Source organism: Theropithecus gelada, chromosome 1, assembly GCF_003255815.1.
Source record: "Theropithecus gelada isolate Dixy chromosome 1, Tgel_1.0, whole genome shotgun sequence".
In the NCBI taxonomy this organism is placed as follows: Eukaryota; Metazoa; Chordata; class Mammalia; order Primates; family Cercopithecidae; genus Theropithecus; species Theropithecus gelada.
This window is the reverse complement of record NC_037668.1, coordinates 201,435,602-201,460,445: the sequence shown is the minus strand read 5'-3', so window position 1 is coordinate 201,460,445 and position 24,844 is coordinate 201,435,602. Positions and strand designations below refer to the sequence as shown.

Below are 24,844 nucleotides of genomic sequence, written 5' to 3'. Positions count from 1 at the left end.
TTTAAAACTTCTTAAAAGATATTTATTTTTATTTTAACGTGGAGATGTATTTGAGAAACATATAAAAACATGACAGAACACTTCACAGGGCACTCTAATCAAGGAAATGGGCAACTACACATATTTTTGCAAGCACATACTCTCACGTACACTAATGCAGTCACATGAGTACAACAGTTAAAGCAGACAAACAGTACTAATAAATAGCTTATGTAACTGCCGTCATCTGAAATACCGTGACCCACAACCTAAGCCATTTGATGAGACTGATCAAAAATCATAACTGGTCACCACCACATATGTAGTCACTCAAAGAGCCAACATCTTGAGAAGTTTTATCTTTCACAAATGCAGATGTCTGAAAAGGACATCTCTTCATTCATTGAGGACATTTCAACACTTCTACACACATGCACAATGCTTACACAAAAAGCCAACGTGACAATGCACCTTTGTGAAGTCAAATTTGCAAAAGGTGCATAAAAAATTAGAACTCAAAAAGTCTTTCTATAATTAACACTGCCAATATTAAAAATGATATGAAGATAAAATAAATAACATAGCAAATTGTAAAAAATTAATACTGACAATTTAAATGGGGGGGGAAATAATTTTAAAAGGAAAGAAAACAACAAAAAATCTAAAAAGAAAACTCAATATATGAAAAAGTGTAAATCCGCTTTTTGTGGCAGTGCAGGGGAGGCACAGTTCTCCATGGAGAATATATTCACATTCATTTTCTACGTGGTGGTGCTCTTTTTGCAATTCTTCTCTGAGTCAATATTCGTGGACGCGAGCATTCCTTGTTACCTTTTCTCATCTTTTGTGCTAGGCTTCCATGTTGTCTTGAGCATGCAGAAATCTATTCTACATGCATGCATATACTGACAACAAATTTGGCAGGAACAACACTGATGATTGAAAAGCAACACCACTATGTGTCTTTTTATCCTCCTGTGCACATAATTATTTTTGAACCACTCACTGGCTTCTCCGGGCAAATGCAGCTTTAATTTATTAAAAACTCCTGGAATGTCATCAGTTAGAAGGAATGCCAATGCAGGCAAATGACACATTTCTAGCTGAAGTTTTCACTGTGGCCTTATCACGTGGCCAATCCACTCATCTGAATTGTCTGCCCGATGCATTGAGTTGAATAAGGAAAAAGCTTTATTGATAACACCTTGAAATTCACTTTTAGGAGCCTTGATCACGCTGCATTCCAAGTCTATGATTATGGTCTGGTGATTCAATTAAAATCCATTTGCTTCTGCAAAGTCCACCAAAAATTCAAATAACCGTTTATAAAATGCTCCACTTTTTTTCAGTCATTAATATATAAATGAGTGAATACGTTAGATCCAACAGGGGTATGAATTGTACATATTTCATAAAAAAACCACAGGGACAATTTGAAAGTGCCATTAGCCAAAGCAAACATGCACTAGTTTTTCTGTTAGATTTAGTGGTAAATATAAGAAGTCTATTTTCTTCGACAGTCAAATCTCTAATTAAGAATAGTTCACCATTTAATGTGTTTTGTACTACTGAAGAAACATCAATATCAGCAAATGTCTTTGGTTCAGAAAGTCATTGAGCTTGTAGAATTATTTTTACGCTCTGACAAAGGGTGGTTTTGGAAGCCGAGTATGGTGCTATGTGTGAAGGAGCAGAAGTAGTACATGATTAGATAATTTGGCAGGAGCAGGAGAGAGTTCATTTATTTTTTTGCCGGAGTTTTCACTTTTGTGATTTTTTGAAACACTGGCTGCCCTTGTATTTGGAGAGTGATTGTGGTCTACAAATTTTGTAAAGATGTGCTGTCCATTTGAAACTCTGGTTATTGCTTGGCCATTGCAATTAAGCAATTTCCTGCTTTCACAGCACCAATAATAATTAGCTTTAAACTTTTATCTTTCATTACTAAGTAGCTTCATACAGTTGTCACAGTCTTTTTGTGAAAGGACAATTTCACAGATCTCTTCCATTTGTGTTGTAAAGAACACAGTGAGAAGGAATTATTTTTGGCTTCCCCAATGCTAAATCTGTGTGTGTTAGGGTTCTCCAGAGAGACAGATCAAAAGATGTGTATATAAACATATCAGGCAGGATTTATTAGGGGAATTGGCTCACATGATTATGGTGGCTGAAAAGTCCTACAACAGGCTGTCTGTAAGCTGGAGACCCTGGGATACCAGCAGTATAGTTCCATTCAAGTTTGAAAGCCTCAGAACCAGGGAGGTTGATGGTGTAACCAAGGCCTATGCCTCAGGATCTGGGGGTGCTGCTGGTCAAAGTTCTGAAGTCTTGATGGGTTGTGTATGTCCAGAAATTTATCTATTTATTCTCAAATTTTTTGGCATACAGTCGTTCATAGCAGTCTTTCATAGTAATTTGTATTTCTGTGACAACAGTTGAAATGGTCCTTTTTTAATCTCTAATTTTATTTATTTGGGTCTTTTCTCTTTTTTTCTTAGTCTAGCTAAAAGACTGCCAATTTTATTTATTTTTCAAAAACAACTCTTAAATTTGTTGATAGTTTGAAACTCTTTTAGTCTCTATTTCATTTATTTCTGCTCTGGGCTTTATTATTTTCTTCCTTCTGCCAAATTGGGGTTTAGTTTAGCTTTGTATTTCTACTTTCTTGGGGTACATGGTTAGGTTCTTAGGAATCTTCTTTTTTGATATAAGATTTTATTTCCATACACTTGCTTCTAGAACCACTTGTGCTGTGTCTCACAGGCTTTGGTATGATGTGTTTTCATTCTTATTTTCCCCAAAAAAATTTCAATTAGAAAATGTATTCATTGACCCATTAGTTATACAGAAGAAAGTTATTTAATTTCCATACACTGATAAGGTTTTGTTGTTGATTTATCATTTTATAATACTGTGACTTGAATATATGATCTTTATATTCTTAAATTTGTAAGAATTGTTTTGTAGCCTCACATATTATCTATTCTGGAGAATATTCCATGTGCAGTTGATAAAAATATGTATTCTTTAGCTGTTGGACGGAATGTTCTGTAAATGTCTCTTACGTCCATTTGGCCTGCAGTATAGGTTAAGTCTGACGTTGCTTTTTTGATTTTTCTGTCTAGCTGATTTGTCCATTGCTGAATGTGGATTTTGATGCCCTGTACTATTATTGTATTAGAGTTTATCTCTCCCTTTATATCTAATAACATTTCCTTGAAATATTTGGGTATTAGGCATAAAAATATTTATGATTGTTTTACCCTCTTGTTATATTGATTCCTCTCTCATTATACAATGACTTTCTTTATCTCTTTTTATAGTTTTTGATTTAAATTATATTTTTATGATACAAGTATGATTACTCTTGCTGGCTTTTGGTTTCTGTTTGCGTGAAATATTTTTATCCATCCTTTCACTTTTAGTCAGTAAGGGGAGTCTTTTTAGGCAGCATAGAGTTGGGTCTTGTTTTGTTAGTCATTCAACCACTCTGTATTTTTTCATTGAGGAATTTAATCATTTACATATAAGATTGTTGTTGATAAATAAGGACTTCCTACTGCCATATTGTTAATTGTTTCCTCGTTGTTTTGTAGATCCTTATTTCTTTTCTTTCTTTCCATTATTTACTTCTGCGGTTTGGTGGTTTTCTGTGGTTCTAAGCTTCATTTCATTTCTCTTTCTCATTGGTATATCTGCTCTAATTTTTTCTTTGTGGTTACTATGGTTTTGCCATAAAGAGACTTGTAGTTAAAACAGACTATTTTTAGCAGAAAACCACTTAAGTTTGGTCACATAAAAATACTCTAGACTTTTCCCCACACACAGGATTTATATTTTGGTTGCCTTAGTATCATCTTTTGTGTGCCTTAGCCACTAATCATAGGTGTTGTTGTTTTTGACCATGTTTATTTTAAATCTTCATACTACAGGATTGAATGATTTACATAACACCATTTTGGTGCCAAGATATGGTTATGAATTTTCCTATATTGATGGCACTTACACTTTCACATGCTTTCATGACAGTATTTTTCTTCATTTTGTTTCCCATTGTAGCACTTCTTAATCATTTCTTGGAAGGCTGACCTAGTATTTATAGTACATTGTATTCTTGTCTTACAGTTTTTTTCTTTTCGCACTTTGAATACCTTATCTCATTCCATACTGGTCTGGAAAATTTCATCTGAAAATTTTGCTAATAGTCTAATGAAGATTTCCTTATGTGTGATGAAATAGTTCTCTTGCAGCTTTTAGAATTCTTTCTGTCTTTGACTTTCGACAGTTTGATTATAATATGCCTCAGAGAAGTTTTTTTTTTTTTTTTTTTTGGTTGAATTTCACCAGGGACTTTTGAGCTTCTTGTATCTGAATGTCCATATCTTTCCCTAAACTTGGGAAGTTTTTAGCTATTATTTTGTTAAACAGATGTTCTGTGCCTTTCTTTATTTCTTCTTCCTCTATACTCCTATAATGTAAACATTTGTTCACATAATGGCATCCCATAATCCCCATAGACTTTCTTCCCTTCTATTTCTCTGACTGGGTTATTTCAAAAGACTGTCTTCAAGTTCTGAAATTCTTCTGCTTGATCTAGTCTGTTATAAAAGTTCTCAATTATATGTTTATTTTATTGATTGAACTATTTTACTTGAAGAATTCTGTTTTTTTCTCCTGATATCTATCTTTTTGTTGAATTTCTCATTCAAATCATTATTTTCCTGATTTCATTGTTGTTTGTCCATATTATCTTATAGCTCATTTTAATATCATTACTTTGAATTCCTTTTCAATTATATTGTAAGAATCTTTTTCTTTGGGATCTGTTACTGGACACTCATTGTGTTACTTTGAGGATGTCATATTTCCTTGCCTTTTATGTTTCTTGTGTCCCTGTATTGCTCTATTCATTTCTAGTAGACAGCCCTTTTTTTCAATTTTATGGAATAGTTTTTGAAGGTAAAGACTTTTTCCTGTAGATGGTTCCTAGGGTGTCAGTTGGAAATGGTATGCTGACTTTGGTTCTGAGTGTACTCAGTAGCATGGTCTATGAACAGATTCTTCAGCTGTAATCCTCATCTGCAATGTGTGCAAATGACTCAGGTATCTAGGCTGCAGGGGGTTGTGATGGTGGTGGCATGATTTTTCTGGGGTAAATAGCACTGAGTTGGTTTGAGGGCCAATTGCATGTGGGTGGGGTGGGCCAGCAAGTTGTGTGGCAGGCTGTCTGGGAGGTTGGGGCCACCACCAGACTGGTTGTCAGGCTAGGTGCAGCATGTATGGGCTAGGCAGCTGTGTGGGGTCCTCTCTGGGGATGATGGAGTCTCATTCACGCTGGCTGTTATTCCAAGAGTGGGTGTGCTGTAGATGACTGGCTACGTGGAGCTTCTCCACTGCACAGGCCTGACTGTTTTGCTGAGGGATAGGGTGCCTCATGCATTCATACACTGGGGTCTTGGTCAGTCCTTCAGGCATAAACTCCCAGCAACCTGTGTACTGGTGCTGCATGCATGCATGTGAATGTTAGTACAAGGATGGTGAAGCATCAGAGATAAAGGGAGTTGTTGGCTACTGGTCTTAAGGCAGGACACACTCTAGGTCTGGGTCTGGTTTCAAGATGGCACTGTAGCAGCTTAGGTTGCAGGGATCGGGGTTGCCAAGAGTGTTTCTACTCTGGGATAATACAGTTGTGTGGACTCCTAGCAACTGTCCATTCTGGATTTGGTGTCTATGAGAACTGGAAATACTCTTGCAGAAATGGCTACTTGTATCTGGTGGTGATAGGGACTCCCAAGGGTGTCTAGTTTACCTTTTCCCCACCAGAAGACTCCCCTGGCTCTGAGCTGATCCCAGTCGGGGAGACACAACGGCAGAGACAGGATGAGCTGCTTCCCTCTCTATGGTGCTATCCTGAGTTTCCATGTTCCTCAGGAATTTCACTACTTCCCTGATGTTCTCCAGCATACTTCCTCAGTTACTCGTGTCCAAATGTAGTTGTTTATTTGTTAATTTCTTCCCTTCTTTGGGGGGGGAAGTGTATCATACAACTCTTATTGGCCAAATTACATTCCAGTAACATTTGTACTTTTCTTTAGTCAGTATTTTTACTCTTATATTTGATTATAAGTATTCTAGAAATTATCAACACTCATTAGAGGTAAGTCAAATGTCTTAAAGTATAACTGAAACTCCCTTCTCATATGCCTGCCTCCAATAGTTTAGGAAAAAAAACAAGCTCCATCACCTACAAGGGCCTCCTGTTAACCAGCCTCTAACTAGCCATCAGTGCAAAAAAAGTTCAAATTCCTGCTTGTCTTTCTGACTGCTCATTGACTCTGTCATTCTAATGGATATAGTTCATAGACATCCAGAAGACAGAGGCTAGATTGTAGATCCTGTTCTTCATTCTGTCTTTGAATGGCTCATAGGAAAGGCAAGAACAGAGCAGACAGGTTTCACCCAAGTAGCACTTTAACAGATGTAAATACAGCCCTCAATTGGAAGATGTTTCAGAATGTACCGTGACACAAAGATGCAATTAAGATAAGGTCTACTAGACCAACTAACAGGCAGGGTAAAGTCCTGAGCATCCAAAACAGCCACAACGAACCAGTAGAGCCTTTTCCTCTACTCTTAGCACAGTTTTCTCTTGGAGATTTAGCAAAGGCAATCTTCATTTTTATATGCTTACTTTCTTTAAGATTTATTAAACTAGGTAAAGGCCCTCTCTGACAAACAGAAGGTTCCAAACTTTCTTTTTAGTAAGTGAGCTACTTCCAGGCTAAACTGTAAGGTAGAAGTTCTTCAGAGATTTGTTTCTTTTCTCTTAGTACCTCTGGCTGCTCCTAATAACTTGATTTCTCTTTACCAATGATTCTTGGTATATTATTCTGGCTTAAGTTGTTTTTTTTCCTAAAGTATTTGTTGTGTTAGTTAGTACAGGGACCAATTTTAAAGTAACGTTAATATGAGACTTCTGCCTTCAACTTTGACAAAATAGCTTATAGGAGGCAACACTCCCACTGAAAACACCTTTAAAAACTGAAAGAAATGTAACATATGCATGTGTGAAAACATCAGAGAGCTTCTGATACAGTCAGGACTCAAGAGACCAGAATCCTTAGAGAAAGGAACATTCATTGAGGGAATCCAACATTTTGTGAACTGGTTTTCTCCTTGAAGTATGTGATAATTAATTAGCTGTAGGTAGCAAGGCACTGAAGAGCTACACAATAAACTGAGCAGAGATCCAAGAAGAAAACAGTGGTTTAGCAGATCTTTTGGCAGCCTCATGGGGCTGCAAACACAAAATTCGGAATTTGGGCTTTTAGATGTACCAAGACTTGAGCATGCCAAAATTCCAGAGGAAGGCAGGTGTAGACAACTGATTGTGGAACTTTGAACTGATTTTCCCCTAGAGACATTAACTAATGCTTAAACTAAGAAACCAACAAAAAGGAACTGAAAACCTGAGTTGAGATTTCAGCAATCTCACAGCACTAAGGTGACACAAATTAGCATTCTGAATTTGCCAATTAAAAAGGCTCTAGGAAACATGCTAGCTTTCAGTTGGGATCACTAGAGAAATATATCTCAGGAATAAAGGAAATACAGCAGAGGGAAGCTTACAAAAACTAAATTCTAACATCAAGTCAGCTCATTCCCTGACTGGAATACATGACCTTCCCCTACCCTTGCTGACATCCAGAGGATAGGGTGAAACCTCTCCTGAAAGCATAACATGAAAAAGCACCTGTACAGTTTTTTCATAGAGAATGTCTGGCATTTAATAAAAATTAACAGGCATATAGTGAATTAGAACAATAACTACAAATAGTTAAAGGGAAGATAAGTGAACTAGAATGCAGATTAGAAGCAAACATCCAAATTAAAAAAAAAAAAGGGGGGGGGGGAGAAAACCATATAGTATAAAAAACATGGGAATTGGTAAAAAGACATAGCACAAATTTAATTGGAAATTCAGAAAGGATGAAAACAAAAAATAGAGTAGGTAAAATGTTAAAATATCTGAGAATTTTTCCGAACAAAAATATTAAGTCAGATTCAATAAGTACTACAGTCTGTAAATCTATAAAATACAAAGAAAATCATATATAGGCACATAGTACTGAAGTATCTGAACTCCAGAGACAAAGGGGAAATTTAAAAAGCAGAAGAGAAAAAAAATACATCATATTCAAGCAGCAAAGAATAGATACAGCTACCTTCTCAACATAAATGATTGAAGCCAGAAAACAAGGCAATGATACCTTTAAAATATTAGAGGGGTGGCGGGGGGCGGTGAGGAGGTTACAAGTCTGTCAAACTACAATGTTATATCAGTAAAAATATCCTTTAAAAGTGAAGTCAAAGTGAAAGAATGTCCATTAAAAGAAAACTGAGAAATTTGTCACCAGCAAATCTACACTGAAAAGCATAATGAAGACAATTATTTGAACAGAAGAAAATTGATCCTAGAAAGAAATACAGGAAGAAGAAACAATAGAGTAAATGACAAAATAAATATTTGGGGAAGTCTAAATAAAAATGAACTAAAACAATAATAATAATGTTTTATTAAATTAAATACATTTAAAGTTAAAATACTTGACAACAATAGCACAAAAGGAGGGAAAGCTTAAATGTAATAAAAATGTTCAATGTGCTAGCCATGTCCAGGTGATAGCCTCATCATGGCAAGATTACTGACTTATAGTAGATTGTAATATGCCATGTGTATATTGTAATCTAAAGCATAGCTTCTAAAATAATACATAACTAACTGCCTAATAAAAGGGGAAAGAAAATAATTTTGTAATGTGTTAATTCTAAAAAAAAGTAAAATAAAAAGGAGCAGAACAAATGAAACAAATGGACAACAATACAAATTTTAAGATAATGGATATAAATCTAAATATGATGAACTGTTCTAGTTAAAAGACAAAACTAATAGAGGCAAAAATAGGATAATATAAAATAATTAATGTAAAGGAAATAACAAAGAACAAATGGTACAAAAAAAAAAAAGAAAACCCACACAACCAAATGACAAAAGAGTAAACACATAATATCAGTGGACTAAACTATCCATTTATGAAACAATAATTTTTCAGACTGGAAAAGAAATAAAGCCACTATATTTTAATTAGAAGAACCACACCTTAATTTTGAAGATGCAGGACTAGAGCCAGTAAAATGTTTTTAAAAAGTGCATATCAAGCACAATCTAAACGAAGCTGATTTTGCCAGTCTAACATCAGACAAAATAGCTTCTAATCAGGAAGCATTACAATATACAGAGCTATTTCATTATGATAAAATGTTCAGTCTCTCAGGAAGATAGAGTATAAATTTGTATGTTCTCAATTATATAGCAAAAACTAATAGACTTAAAAGCAGGCAAGCAAGTGCAAACTGGCAGAGGAAAACCTTAATCCAGCTGTAATTAATAATAGAATGAGCACACAAAAAATAGAGAATAATTGAACTATATGATTAAAATGTTTGACCTAATAGATATATATAAAACATTGTATGCAACAACTTCAAAATGCCTATTGTCATTAAGTTCACATGAAATAGTTACTACAATATACCATATCTATGCTGGTATATAAAATGATATTTCAGAAGAGTAAATTCATTGAAAATGTAACTAATTACAGTGAAATAAAAATATATATCAATATTTCTGAGATTCAGCTAAGCAATGCCGAAAGAAATTTGTATAGCTTAAAATTTATATATTTCAAAAAAGTAGAACAGCTGTAAAACAGTAATATCTTTTTCATCCCAAGAAATTTAAAAATGAACAGCAAATTAAAGCCAAAGAAACTAGTAGGGGAAAAAAAATAAAGATATAAGCAAAGATTAATAACAATAAAAAACAAAGCTAAAAGTTTATTTTTAAAAATATGAACCAAAAGAAAAAAGTATGAGCAAGCATAAATCAAAGAAAAAAATACAGATTATTAATATCAGAACAGAAATTGAAAACATCACTAAAGATTTTATAGACACGAAAAACTTAAAGGACATACTATAAAAATGTACAAATTTCTGTTGAAAAACACCATGTCTTAGGACTGACAAAAGAAAGAGTAAACAATTTTAAACTTGGTTTTCATCAAATAAATTATATATGTAATTAAAATGTTTTTCGAAATGAAAGCTCTGGGCCCAAATGGCTTTCAATTGTGAATTCTTCAAACACTTGAAAAAGAAACAATGACAATCTTACTTTTGTATTCTGAGAATATTCTACAAAATAGAAATTTTCCCATGATATATATTTTAAAAATCCTAAGAATAGAAAAGTTAGAAAACATCCCACATTTAAGAAATGAGGTCAGCATAACCTTAGTACCAAAACCTGACAGACTTTACAAGAAAAAAAAAAAATTTACACTGATTTCTCTCATGATTATATTTTTTAAAAAACTTAATACAAAACATAAATGTTCACTAATTCTATTTTTATTTAACTTTGTCCTGCAGTCCCAGATAGTACATAAAGAAAAAAATAATAAAGTGGGTAAAAGTTAAATGGAAGAAATAAAAGTAAAATTAATTGTGGACAACTTGAGTAGTTATAAATAAAATAAATCTTAGCTAAACTAATATAATTAGTTAACTGAGTTTAGCAAGGTTACTGAATATAATGCCAATATACATGGTTAATTATAATTCAATATATCAACAAAAATTGGAAAATAAAATTAAAATAATACCACTTATGGTGACTTTGAAAAGCATAAAAAACTAGCAATCAATTTAACAAGAGATGCACAAAACAACTGCACACAAAAAATACAAAGCATTTTTGACAGATATCAAATAACATGTAATTAACTTGAGAGACATACCATGTTTCTTTATTAGACGATCAATATTGTAAAGATGGCAAACCTGCCCCCTATTTGTCTGTACACACCTTCTGATCTCAATCAAAATTTCTGAATATATTTAGTAGATGACAAATGGAAATTTCCATCAATGGATGAATGGTTTCTTTAAATATATATATATCACATTTTCTTTAACCATTCTGATATATATATACACACATATATATGTGTGTGTGTGTGTGTGTATATATGTAATGGAATATTGTTCAGCCTTTAAAAAAGGAAATTCTACCATATGTGACAACATTAATGAATCTTAAGCACATTATGCTAAACAAAATAAGCCAGTCACAGTATTACCAGCACCACGCTCTGGGTTCTTGAAATCTCCCAGATAGAAATCAAAGGAGATCACCAGACATAGCAGAAGAGAGAAAGTGAAAGTATATTAAGCTTGTGCACAACGGAGTCTACCACCAAAGGAAAAGGGTGGGCTGCACCTCAAGAGAAGTATGGGAAAGAGTTTCTTCAGATATGTCCAGGAGGGGTTTCTCTAGCACTTGAACAGTGGCTTTACATGCTTCTTCATACCTAGCACGTTACATTATCATTGTAAATATCCTCTCCTGGGCATAATTTTTAGCATTGAAATGAGGTCACTGTAAGGTGAAGTTTAAGTCTAACTGTGCAGGAAAGGCCCTAGGGAACTTGGCCAGGCAGTTCCTCAGCCCAAGACAGGAACTTGTGGTAAATAGTGCCTTGGGTCTTTTGGTGCTGATTGGCTTGACGTTAGGTAAGCTACAGCTTGAGTACAGGGCTTTTGTTCTTTTTCTCTAAACTACGCTAAGTTAGGAAACCAGCCTGCCTTCCTATCTCCACAGAAGGACAAACACTGCATGATTCCTTTTATGTCAAGTATCTAAAAGAGTTGAACTCACAGAAACTTAGAGCAGAATGGTGATTGTTAGAGAATGGATGGAGGGGCATTAGGGCATTCAATGGGTATGAACTTTTAGTTATAAAATATGAATAAGTTTTATAGATCTTCTGTATAACATTGTGCCTATAGTTAACTGTCTTATGCATACCAAGTGTTCTTACTACAATAATAATAACAAAAATAAACCATTATGAGCCAAGAGGCAAACTACCTATTAGAAGAAGATATTTGCAATAAATATAATCAATATAGGACTCATAACCTGTATATATAAGTAATTACTACATATTAATAGAATAAATGCAGAAGAATTCCAATAGTGCATATCCAAAGACTATTCTTTCAGGGATCATTATGGGAGAAGTTTCTCTGAATGCCTAAAGAACCAGAAAACCATGAGGACAGACAGCAGCATTCTCTCCTGAGCATGAAGCTAGCTCTTGACCTTGGTTTGCTGCAACTGTGTTTGCCATTGCTGGTCATTTTTCTCCTTCTTTGGGAGAGTAGAGGGAAGAGAATACAAACTGAGTGGTATTTCTTAAAAGAGGAAAAAAACACCAATAATATATGAAAAGGTGCTCAATTTTATTAGACAACAATTAAAATCATAATAACTTAAATACACACCCACCAGAATTGCTTAAGTGAACAAACCCAACCAAACGAAAACAAAACAAAGAAATCAACTGACAATACTAAAGTTGGTGGGAATGTGAAACCATTAGACATTTTATACACTACTAGCAAGGGTAAAAATTGATGCAACCACTTTGGAAAATAGTTTGGTAGTATCTAATAAAGCTAAACAGACAAATGGCAACAATCCAGTAGACGTGGTTAAGCTTTGTGTCCCCACCCAAATCTCATCTTGAATTGTAGTCCCCATAATCCCTACGTGTCAAGGGAGAGACCAGATGGAGCAGGTGGAGATAATTGAATTGTGAGGGCAGTTTCCCCCATGCTGTTCACATGATAGTCAGTTCTCATAAGATCTGATGATCATGTGAGGGGCTCTTCCCTCTTCGCTCAGTACTTCTCCTTCCTGCTGCCTTGTGAAGAAGGTGACTTGCTCCCCTTCACCTTCTGCCATGATTGTAAGCTTCCTGAGACCTCCACAGCCATGCTGAACACTGACTCAATTAAACCTCTTTCCTTTATAAATTACCCAGCCTCAGGCAGTTCTTTATAGCAGTGTGCAAATGAACTAATACACCAGTAAATTCACTTCAAGGTATATGCCAAATAAAGTTGTGTATTTATGTTCACCCGAATGACACATCGAAAAATGTAGCCCAAACCCCTATCTACAATAGAAAAAATAAATTAATGGTGGTAAATTTATGCAATGAAACATTATACAATAATGAGAGAACAAATAAAATAGTGCTGCACATGAGAAGAATGAACCTCACAAGCATAAACTGGAGCAAAAGAAGCCAAACATCATGAGTGAGATACTATACGTTCCACTTACACAAACTTCAAAATCAGGTAAAAGTAGGGAAAAATAGCTGTCCCAAGATAGATACTGGGAGAATGCAAATAGGGAGTTATTTCTTGGTCTGGGGAGTAGTTACAAGAATGTGTTCAAGTTTGTAAAATTTCATCCAGCTGTTCCTTTGTTATTTGTTCATTTCTCAGTATGCATGTTGACTTTATAAAAAAGTTTAATTTCAAAATACTAAATTTATGATTATAAAAGTTAAAATATATAGAAGAATATTAAAATTACTCATAAATTTACTATTGTTTCAGTGAGTTCCTTCCAGCGCTTTATAGTGGGGGTGTGTGGGGGTGTGCACGTGTGTGCTTTATAAAAATATAGCTTTTTCCCCTCTGTTTTTCCACTTAATTGTTTCTCTGGAGACTTTTCCAATGCAGTAAATATTCACCAAAATACATCTTCCAAGAGTTATCTAATATTCTTTTCTCTAGAGGAAACTGGCTTACTTAACAGATCCTGTGTTGTAAGACATTTGAGGTGTTTTTATTTTCATTATTTTAAATACTTCTCTGAATCTTTTAACAAAAATTTGAGCTTGAATTGAACCTCTCTAAGAAGACAAATTGCTAACCTAACAAATTGTACAAAATTGACTCCCACGTGAGGCATGTGTGGCAGAGAACTCTCTTTATACTCTTACTAACACTAATAATTATGCCATTAAAATTTGCCAAATTGACAAAAATTGTGTTTTATTGTAACTTATATTTCATTGATTTCTACTGTGTTAAATCATATCTGTACTTCTTTTTCTATTAATTAACTTTCTTTCTTCCTTCTGTCCTTTTATTCTTTTGAGGTATCTGTGTTTTTCCTGATATTTTATAAAACTTATATAGTGAAGATGTCTGTGCTTTGCCATACATATTACATTTTTCCCTATTTGACAATTAATATTTAAGTTTTTATGGTGTTTGGAGAGACAAAAATTATTGTATGTTTATGTGGTTGAAATAGTTTCTGAGTTTTCTTTCACTGAATTTATGTTTAGAAAGTTCATGGCCATTTCAAATGAGTTTAATATATGTGATGGTTACCTTCATGTGTCAGCTTGACTGGCCATGGGGTGCCCAGGTATTGAGTTAAACATTATTTTGGGTGTACCTGTGAGTGTGTTTCTGAATGAGTTTAACATTTGAGTAAAGCAGATTATCCTTTCCAATGTTAGTGGGTCTCACCTCTGAAAGCCTGAATAGAACAAATGGTGGGGTAAGGAAGAAGTTGGACTTTCTACCTGATTGTCTTCAAACTGGAATATAGGTCTTCTCTTGCCTTCAGACTTAGATCGGAACTATACCATCAGCTCTCCTGGGTCTCCAGCTTGTTGACTGCAGATTTTGAGATTTCTCAGCCTCCACAATTGCATGAACCAATTCTTTAACATACATACATACATACATACATACATACATACATACATACACATCCTACTGGTTCTGTTTCTCTGGAGAACCCCAATTCAATGTACATGTGTATTTTCTTTAATTTTAGCTTTTCTTCTTTTTGTACATTTAATTTTAAATCTGTCAGGGGGTTTTGGTGAAAAGAGAAAATCAAATTTCTTAATGTTCTTTTCCCCTGAATGACTGACACCTTCCTTCCGCATCTGAAACCCAGTTCAAATATTCCCTCCTCTGTGCCATGACTGTATTTGGCACTTACCTCTTTTTCTGTTCCGCTTCTCTAAAAACTAGACCACATCACTTCACTCACAGCCATGGCTGATATTCTGATCTTCTTCTCGGAAAAGCTGTGTTTCCCTTTGCTATTATTTAAGATCCAGTGACACCATTTTCACTGGGAGCATTCCTGCTGTCATGCTCTGCTCACAAACCAGATGGCTTGATTATGGATCTCATCTAAATCAGATCTATTTTCAACATTTTTTTTTTTAGAAATATATAGTCCAGTCCTACTGGTGAGATCTTCAATGTCAGATATTGGTTTAATTTCCTCATTATTTTTTTGTCCCTCTGCCTCTGTCCCTGTATTTCTCTTTCTCAGTCTGCTGAACAGTTTCAGACTTACATTAGTTGCAACAATACACATCACTGTGTATCTAGGGACTTAAGAGAATTTTGAAAAGTCAATTAAAAGGTTTGCCTCTCAGCTTATTTATTTGAAAATTATTATAATTCTTAACCACAACAAGGTTGTTGTAGACCTCAAGTGAAAACAATGGACATAAGATAGGGTTGCCAGATAAAATATAGGACAACCAATGAAATCCGAATTTCAGATAATCAACAAATATATTTTAGCGTAGGTATGTTCCATGTAATATCTGAAAATCCTAACATGAAAGCACATTGTAACATGTTAAAACATTAATTACCAAGAAAAGGAATTCATAAGATGAAGCTAAAAAAGAAAAAGAACAGCTCATCCTAATGTTTGTGTTTTCTCCCCAGGTTATGATACCCTAAATAATATTTATTAAAATTAAAATGAATCAGGATGAACAGTGAATGTTGTAGCTGGTAAAACAACTTTGTTTCTATGACTTCAAATAATGCATAGAATCAGTTTACTAAGTCATGACATCTCTGTATTAGTCAGGGTTCTCTGGAGAAACAGAGCCAATAGGATAGATATAGATAAAGAGATTTGTTATGAGGATTGACTCACACATTTGTGGAGGCTGAAAGGCCCATGATCTTCCATCTCCAAGCTAGTGGTCCAAGAAAGAAGGTGGTATAATTCTACTTCAAACCTGATGTCTCGAGAACCAGATGTGCCAATGTCTGAGGGCAGGCAAAAATGGATGTCCTAGCTTGAGCAGACAGCAAATTTGCTCACCTTTCACACTTTTATTCTACTCAGGTTCTCAAAGGATTAAATTATGCCCACACACATTGATGAGGCTGATCTTCTTTGCACTGTCTATTGACTCAAATGCTAATATCTTCCAGAAACCCCACCACAGACACACCCAGAAATAATGTCTTACCAGCTATCTGGAAATCCTTTAGCACAGTTAAGTTGACACGTTAAAATTAATCATATCAGCCCCTAATTTTCCACCCCTTACAAACTTGAACCTTCTATAGGATTGGAAGGATGAGGACAATTGTCTTTTTCCAGAGTTCTTTGCTGAATCTGATCTTGTGTTACTCTCTTGCTGATAGTGACAGCTGTGCTGCCCAAGGCGATGCTGATTCATTCTCAAATTAAAACAATAAAATTGACTAACAACTCTCCAAATCCTCAAGATAAGAGAACTATAAACTGTTTTCTCTTTCCGTCAACTCCCTGAAATTACTTCTCCATCTCTTCTTCCTTTTTAAATACAGAATTTAAGTACCCTTTTAAAATCTTAAAACTCTATTTCTTCTCCCAGTTGGCTCTTAGCCTTAGTTTTGCTCAGCTTTTATTCCCTTTCCTGTTTTCAACTCCCTGGTTCCCTGAAGAGCAGAAATTGGAATCAGAGATACAGGCTCTGATATTTGCTCTTCCACTTACCAGCAGTGAGCTAGCTAGGGCTCCTCTCACAGTTTCTATTTCCTCATTCATACAAATGGGCCTTATAATACTCTTGCAGAAATTTTCTGGCAACAGAGTTTACTGGGCCACTTATACACTGTTTCAGTCCTAGGATATGGTCCTCCATGTCTTTGAAATTCCCAAACAGGTCTGTCTCAAGAACAGAGGAGACACATCTGTACTGTTTGATACTAGCATTATGGTCAGAGAGACAAATCAGAAAATCGAAATGAAAGAAAATGAACAAAAGCTTCATGGCCCAGAGCTTGGGAATACAGGTGCATAATATTTAGAGCAGTATTCCCTAGAATTGAAATAAATGGTGTATAGGGCTTTTGACTTATCCAGAGAGGGATTCTTCTTGAAGTTATGTTTTTGTATAATGAAGCTCTCAAAAAAAATCTCTCCTAAGATACCATGTATTTACATTAATTGGCTTTTTCAAAGAACATTCACTTATACAGGCTTATTATATGCTCCCCGTTTCTGTATTCAGTAAGCAGGTAAATGTTTTTACCCTTGCCTAGCAAGTGAGGTGGCTGAAGTTGCAGGAAATCGATGTGAAAGAAAACACAATTAGGAAATGGCATATCTAAGAGTGGGCTATATGTATTCAAATGCATAATAGATGCTGCAGCTAGAATTCTTGCTCGGGAGAAATTGTGCAACATAGTCTCTAAGATGCTATGAGACTTTCTGTATTAATGGAGGACTCTTTTTCTGTTTTGATGATGTTATCCTCTGGATAAGTTACATATTTGATTTTATATTTAGATAAATACTAAAAAAATCTTTATTTCTTCATATAGTAAAAATTTGAAAAGCAGCATTATGGAGTAGAAAAGCAATTATAGACTGATACCTAAAAAACATGATTTTTAGTTTCAGTATTTCTATGATTGGTTTTGGACAAGTTTCCTAACCCCTCTAGATCTCATCTTTTTAATCTGAAAAAACACCCCCAGTGTCATTAACATGAATGGGGATACAAGCCAAACGGAACACCCTCAACAGTATTTATCTACACTTCAAAAAATATCTTTCATCTTCAAAATCTCCTTACCTCAAATATTAATATCAGTTTGTGGAATTTCTCTACAATTTTACTGAGGTAGAACTGGCAATAAATTTATAAATTATATGTCGAAAAACACAAAGAAACATAAAATTTGTAAGTGGGAAAATGCAAGTGAATTCAATTCAATTCAATTAGGAATTGAACTTGTATTTTGAAACTTACCCATTAGCCTATTCTTCATTCACATATAAAATCATTCAGGATCTATTCCTTAGACTTTACTCGGTGCCAAGCACTAGAGACGAAACACAGAATCTACTTTGGAAACATCTCTCAGAATCACTTTGCACTTTCATGGAGTTTACATCTTACAGGGAAGGTAAACATTAAACAATACGAGGTGATATCAAATGGTACAGAAAGGTAAAGAAAATGAAGACTGAAAACATCGTATGAAAAATTTCCTAAAGGGGATGATTATCTTGCCTTGAAAGAGAAGTAAAAGTCATATAGAATATGTGAGTATTTAGATAATCTGACCTGATCATAAAAGTGGTTGCTTTCCTAATTGTCACTGATTTATACAACTGTAAGAATGATAAATTTGTTGAGTCAAAATTACTAGGTTAGGTAATTATTACTAGAAATTATATTTTTCTAGCTTTCTTTGCAACTAGAGTGCAAGTATATGATCCAAGTGCCACCTACCAAAAGCACCTGCTGGAGAATATTAATAAATGATATTATTCATTCAACTTTTCTCTAGATTTGAAATTTTGTAAATAAAATGTTAAAGGGAGAGTAGAATATCTGCTGGAGATTCTGATTGAGAAGTGAGCTACATGAAGGAATAAACCATGAGGAATCTACATTCTGGTGAAGGTAGTAGCAGAAGCTTTGAGTCATCATTTTTTACAGTCAACTTCGTGATAGAGCAGTAGTGGACCTGCCAACTATAGCATCGATGTTCAGGAGATGCAGAATCAGTGTTTTCCTCATCAGACCACTTCTGGAACATGATTGTGGGTGACATTTCTGAAACACGAGCTCAACCTTGGTTGGTCAGCCCTTCCACCTATTTCTTGAGCTCCATTAATATCATTTTAATTTCTTTCTAGTCAACCAGAGTTTGCTTCATTGCTTACAGCATCAGTTCTGACTTGTATAGAAGCCAATAACTCATGTAGAACAATGCCTATTGCTGATGTCATAAACTTCCATAATTGGTAAAGAGTAAAACTATTTTCTCCCTTTTATTTCCTTATTGTTGAAACCATGTCTGTTTCTGTTTCAAAAATAAGAGACAAAAGGGAGGAATACCATAAAAGAATCAATCCTTATTTGTTTCAGAATTGATGTGGTTGGTACCTAAGTTCTCTTTGACAGATGTCTGTGACCCAACCTAATTCTCTGTAACTACTATAGACATCAACCTTTCCTTGGCATGAAAAACTACAGGGTCAAGAAGGGAAAACTAACATCCCTTACCCATCAACTGTATTCTTCCCAAGGAAAAAAAATTTACAGGCTATAGTAGTATCCAGCCCTATGGCAGGTGCCTGGAGTTGAAAGAACAATGTTGGATCACATGTGTGAAATTTGGAAGAACTGTTATATATCCTTTGTCTACATTGGTAGTTACCAAACTCTACTGTACATAAGAAAACACTATTTATAATGACTTTATAATTAAAATACAATTCCTTGAGATTCTGCTTGCCGAGATTCTGATTTAGTAGGTCTGGTGTGGGACCTGAAATTCTGCATTTCCAACAAGTTCGAGATGATGATGCCACCATTCTGAGAATCACATTATGAGTGTCAAAACTCTAGACAACTTAAAAGATGTCTACAAAATGTACTCATTGGATTTAGCAACAAGATTTCACTGATGACCTTTAGTAAAGCAGTTTCAGTGGAGTAGTAGAGGCAGAAGCCAGACTAGTGATCTCCCCAATAGAATCAAAGTAGAAATAAAAGAAAACTAAGGAAATGGGGACAGCAAAAAAATCCTATAGAAATGCAAGAGAGATGGAGTATTAAAATGAAGGAAACACTTAAAGGCTAATAGAAAAGAGCCAGCAGAAAAGGAAAGGTTGAAGCTACTGAAAATAGAGGCACTGATCAATGAATAAAATTCCTAAGAATGCTAGAGAGGATGGGACCCAGGGCATAGGTAAGCATTTGGCTTTGGCAAAAATGAGGCACTTCTTCTACCCTAACAAGAAGGAAAGAGAAAACAGAGTGGGAGAACGTGTACAGATTAGTAAATTTGGTGTCAGTAAGTACAGGGTTCCTGTATGCTAATGAGGAGGGGAGGTCGTTGTTGAGGTTGAAAGGTTTAAGGAGCAGGGAGAAGATTAGAAACAATCAAACAGGTTTAAACCAGGTAAGAAAATTAATTAGGAAACTACACTAGAATTGCTGGACATGGCTGAAGATCCAGAAATGTTTCCAATTAGTAATGTAAGTCTTTTATTTGGTTTTTCAAGTAGCACTTAGCATCTTGGGTACATATCAAATAAGGTAAATAACTAATTTTAGTTAAGATCGGGGTTTTTCCATAATGGGTGCAATAAAAGCAAAATGTAGCAGGAGAATTTATTTCTTGAAGGTCTGATTTTTGAATCTTGTTAAAGTAAAAAGTAGGAAGAGTTTTCTATTTTAATGTTATGTCCTCTATTGAGGAGAAACATTAAAATTTTAATTGTCCACTTACAAACTACTTAGATAATAATTGGGAAAGGCATTCATTAGCAAGGAAAAGCTACATAAATTGTCACTTTTGTAGTGCATTAAGCGAAACTTCAGTCTGCATTTTAAATTCCTGTTATAGGGAACGACTATTGGAAGAATAATGAAATAAGTCATTTTCATATATTTATAGTACATATTCGTTATTCTCAATCTCTGAGAAAGAGCAACCTATACAAATGAATTTAAGTGCTTTTTCATTAGTATAAATAAAATGTTAAGTAGTAGGAGGAATTGCTGTAAATACTGTAGGCGAAAGTACTTCCAGTAATCTTTTTCTTGAACAATGGTGGCAGTTAAAAGACTATTTCAGTACTTGTTCTTGATAATGATAACATAAACCCAAAGAAGTAAAATCTCTTTTCTTGGAAAGCCCACGATATCCACAGTTGGAAGGTAGGATCATAAAATGGATTTCTTCTCCCCATTTGATGGCCACAGGGTCAATGAATTTTACATGGAGAAAGGTGTTTCACATTTTTACAGCTCTCTCTACTCTGCTTGTGCTCCGTCTCTAGCCAACATTACTTCAAGGTCCTTTCTCTTTTTTTCCCCTTCAAGATTCTTTCTCCTTTTATACCATCTCCACAGAGAGTTAATTCCAAAACCTTATCAAAACTTACAAGGCCCTTCATGATGCGGCCCCAAGCTTCTCACGTTCCCTCCCATTAACTCTGTTAAAACCCCATGAACCTCCTTCTTCAAGAAAACCACTGTGTCACAGTCATGAAGATAACAACATAGCCCTGTGGAATTCTGCAGTGACACAACAGAAGGAAACTAGGACTATGAATGGCCACATGGAGCAAGCTGTCCCCAAACTTAGAACACCCACCTCAAATTATTAAGCAAGAAACATACTTCTATCAAATTCTTTAAGTCACTGAGTTTGTATTGGATTTCTTTACTATAGCAGCTTAACCTTACTCTAACTTTACTACATTTTTCCTCATAGCACTTATCACTCCTTCATATTATCTTTTTAAAATTTGCTTGTAGTTTTTTCTTTTTTTCATAGAACGTTACTTCATGAGGGGGGAGATTTTGTGTTGTTTCTCCTTGTATCTTAGCATGTTGAACAGTGTTTTCCATATAGTAGGCACTCAGAAACCTTTGAGGAATGAATGATTAGCACATGAATGAATGATGAATGAATTCTATCAACTGAAGCTCTGCTTCCAGATTTGCTTTTCCTGTTCTCTCTCTTCCTCCACCCTCCCACACATCCTCCACCATGTGTGCATATTTGCTGTACAGATGCCTGGGCTCAGTAAACACAAAATCTGGGCTTGGTTGCAGGGACCCAGGCAGCACAGCTGTTGATCCTAAGCAGCACCGTAGTCTCCTCCAGTGAGTGCAGCTGAGCTCTGCAGAAATGTAGTTCCATAATTTGGCTTTCAGGACGTGTACACCTCTGTCAGGTACCTTTATGCTAACGGCCATTTCAGAAAGCAGACAGGTTGGCAAAGCAAAAGGAATTGAGCCCTGCAAAGAACTCATCTCCAAGATTAAATCTTTGAAGATCCTCAGATAGCCATTATTACCCTGGCTTCCTTCCAACTGAGAGTCAGCAAAATGATCAGTGTCTTATCTCCCAGGTAAAGGAGGATACTCAGAGCCCATTTCTTTTTGAGTGTATAAAATAAAAAATTTACTGAGTGGTTACTTCCTGTGTTTGGCAGTTTTAAGATAGACAGTACTTTTCTGAGACAGAGGGGAGCTGGCAATTGCAAGTTTCCATATGCTGGAAGAGTTGATCAGCTTCCTTCTGCATGATTGTTAAGTGGATTTAATTGCTGCATGTTTATATAATTTATAGATGTATTGATTAAATATATGTTGTGTTTTACTTCCAAGCCTAGCCCAAGGTTCCAGCTAATTTAAAACCAACGTTAGCTAATAGACTAGAAATGTTGAATAACTTTTTTTGCAATTTTATATTTTGACTAATTGACTTGATAAGTTAAACTATTTCAGTACACACACAAATTAACTGTATTCTAACTTACATTAAGTCATGAAATAATACCTTTTTGAGTCAAGATGATAAATTGGTCTTCTGTTTACTTCATTAGTCTTTCCCCTCTTACTTTTGCTACATAGATTATAGGTTCCTTGAAAGCAAGGTTTGGGTTTAATAATTTATTTGTTGTAATAAAAATTAGCATAGTACTCTAAATGCAATATACTCTCAACAAATAATTAAATAATTAGGATATGAAGTTAATTTGTTGTTGCAATATATGAAAACCTCTAAGAAGCTCTAAAATCTAACTATTCAGATTTTATTAAACCTGAAGTAATTAACACGAATCCATAGACTGAAGATTCAAATTGAATTAGGCTATTCTGGAAGTTCCACTAGAAATTTAAAATATATATTTCCCATAGCAATATACTTTACTTCTTTAGGATACTGATGAATTCTTCCATATCCTTAGACATAAACAAACAGAGTGCCTGCCCTAAACCCTGCACCTCAGGGGCCTGATCTCTGGACCGTTGACGTGTCAACCTCAAAAATTTCTAAGTCCGGCAGGGAGCAGTGGCTCACACCTGTAATCCCAGGACTTTGGGAGACCGAGGCAGATGGATCACAAGGTCAAGAGTTCAAGACCAGCGTGGCCAATATGGTGAAACCCCGTCTCTACTAAAAATACAAAAATTAGCTGGGTGTGGTGGCACGTGCCTGTAATCCCAGCTACTCGGGAAGCTGAGGCAGGAGAATCACTTGAACCTGGGAGGCGGAGGTTGCAGTGAGCCAAGATCATGCCACTGCACTCTAGCCTGGTCAACAAGAGTGAAACTCTGTCTCAAAAAAAAAAAAAAAGAAAGTTTCTAAGTCTACTTTCAGTGCCTGAGACCAACTAGGGCCATCAGTGCTCCCTACGCGAGGTGCCCCAAATTCAGACTAGAAACTGAATGAATTCTGGACTGCTTTTCTCCCATTTGGGGCACCCTCTAACCCTTTACTCCATATATTGGGTTGGCTGGTTATCTCAAGAATCTCCAGGACTCATGTCTAGGGGATTGTATTAGGGTCTCCTGTCTGGAACTCATTTCAGGAGAATGGCCTGGGTCATTCTCTCTGGAAAATGAGTACTGTACAGTATTGTACGGGATTCGGTTTCTAGAATGGTGTAAACACACTGAATTTGGGTGGCGCACACTCACGCGGGAAACAAGATCAGTTCACTCACATGGGAAACAAGATGAGCTCAGGGATCTGGGCTACCAGTTGTTCATCTCTGTTGACGGCTATTGCGAGACCTCGGTTTTGGTCTTTTTAATTTACAAGAATTTAAACAAGAGACACAGAGCAAAGGAGATAGAGCATGAAGTAATTTATTGCAAAAGAAAAAGGATATTTTGAAAATTAGGTGCAGAATAAAATGTACACCCTGAGAGAGAGAGAGAATTCAGGGCGGGCTGCTTGTAAGGATGAGACAGCAAAGACTGGCACTAGGGAGCCTCTCCTTATGGGGAATTCCCTTTATGAGAGTCTTACATTATTCATAAAGGGATGCGAAGAGGTGTTACTAGTAAACAGGTTTTGGGGGGGCCTCTGGTGCACATGAACAGTAGCTGTATATGCTTGTTCATACATTGCATGTCTCATTAGCATCTTAAATCTCCACCCAGAGGTGTGTTTTTTACTATTTTAATGAGCAAAAGGTCAGTCTGAGGACAGGTAAAATCAAAATGTGCATGCTCTCTATAGGGGGAATTTCCTACTAGAGATAGCTTTTCTTGAATGAACTGCACTGCAATGTGAATGTTGGGGCTTACCCTGGTCACCTTGCCATGTTCCAAGGACATAGTTTCTTCCTTGACTATGTGTCCTGCCTCACTCTGACTATTGGGCTTTAACTGCATATGAGGGTATTTGCATCAGCTCTGGCCCCTTTGTGTTCTGGCAGCAGGGCTGCCTCTAATCTCCACAGCCACAGGGAGAAGATGGTGGTAGACATCATTTATTCTATGTGCCCCTTACCACTAGCAATACCCCTGAAGTATTTTTGCTACATATCAAGAAAGATTCCATGAGTGATTGTACATATGTCCTCCGAGAGGCTTCAAGATAGTTGATCCATAATTCTAATGAGTCCTTCTAATCATTGTATTATCTTGCCTCAAACCAATGAAGTAATGATCTGCTCTCCTTGGTTTGTCTTAAGCCCACTGAAAGTACTATCTAAGACTGCTATAACAAGTTACCACAAACTTGATCGATAGCATGGAACAACAGAAATTCAATCTCTCACAGTTCTGGAGGCCAGAAGTCCAAAATCAGTTTCACTAGGCTGAAATCAAGGTAT

The 24,844-nt window shown here is 35.6% G+C and overlaps 1 pseudogene; it reads left to right on the top strand.

The window, feature by feature from the left end:
* The first annotated feature begins 12,096 nt into the window (after window positions 1-12,096).
* Window positions 12,097-12,299, top strand: LOC112615018 (annotated as a pseudogene).
* The last annotated feature ends 12,545 nt before the right edge of the window (window positions 12,300-24,844 follow it).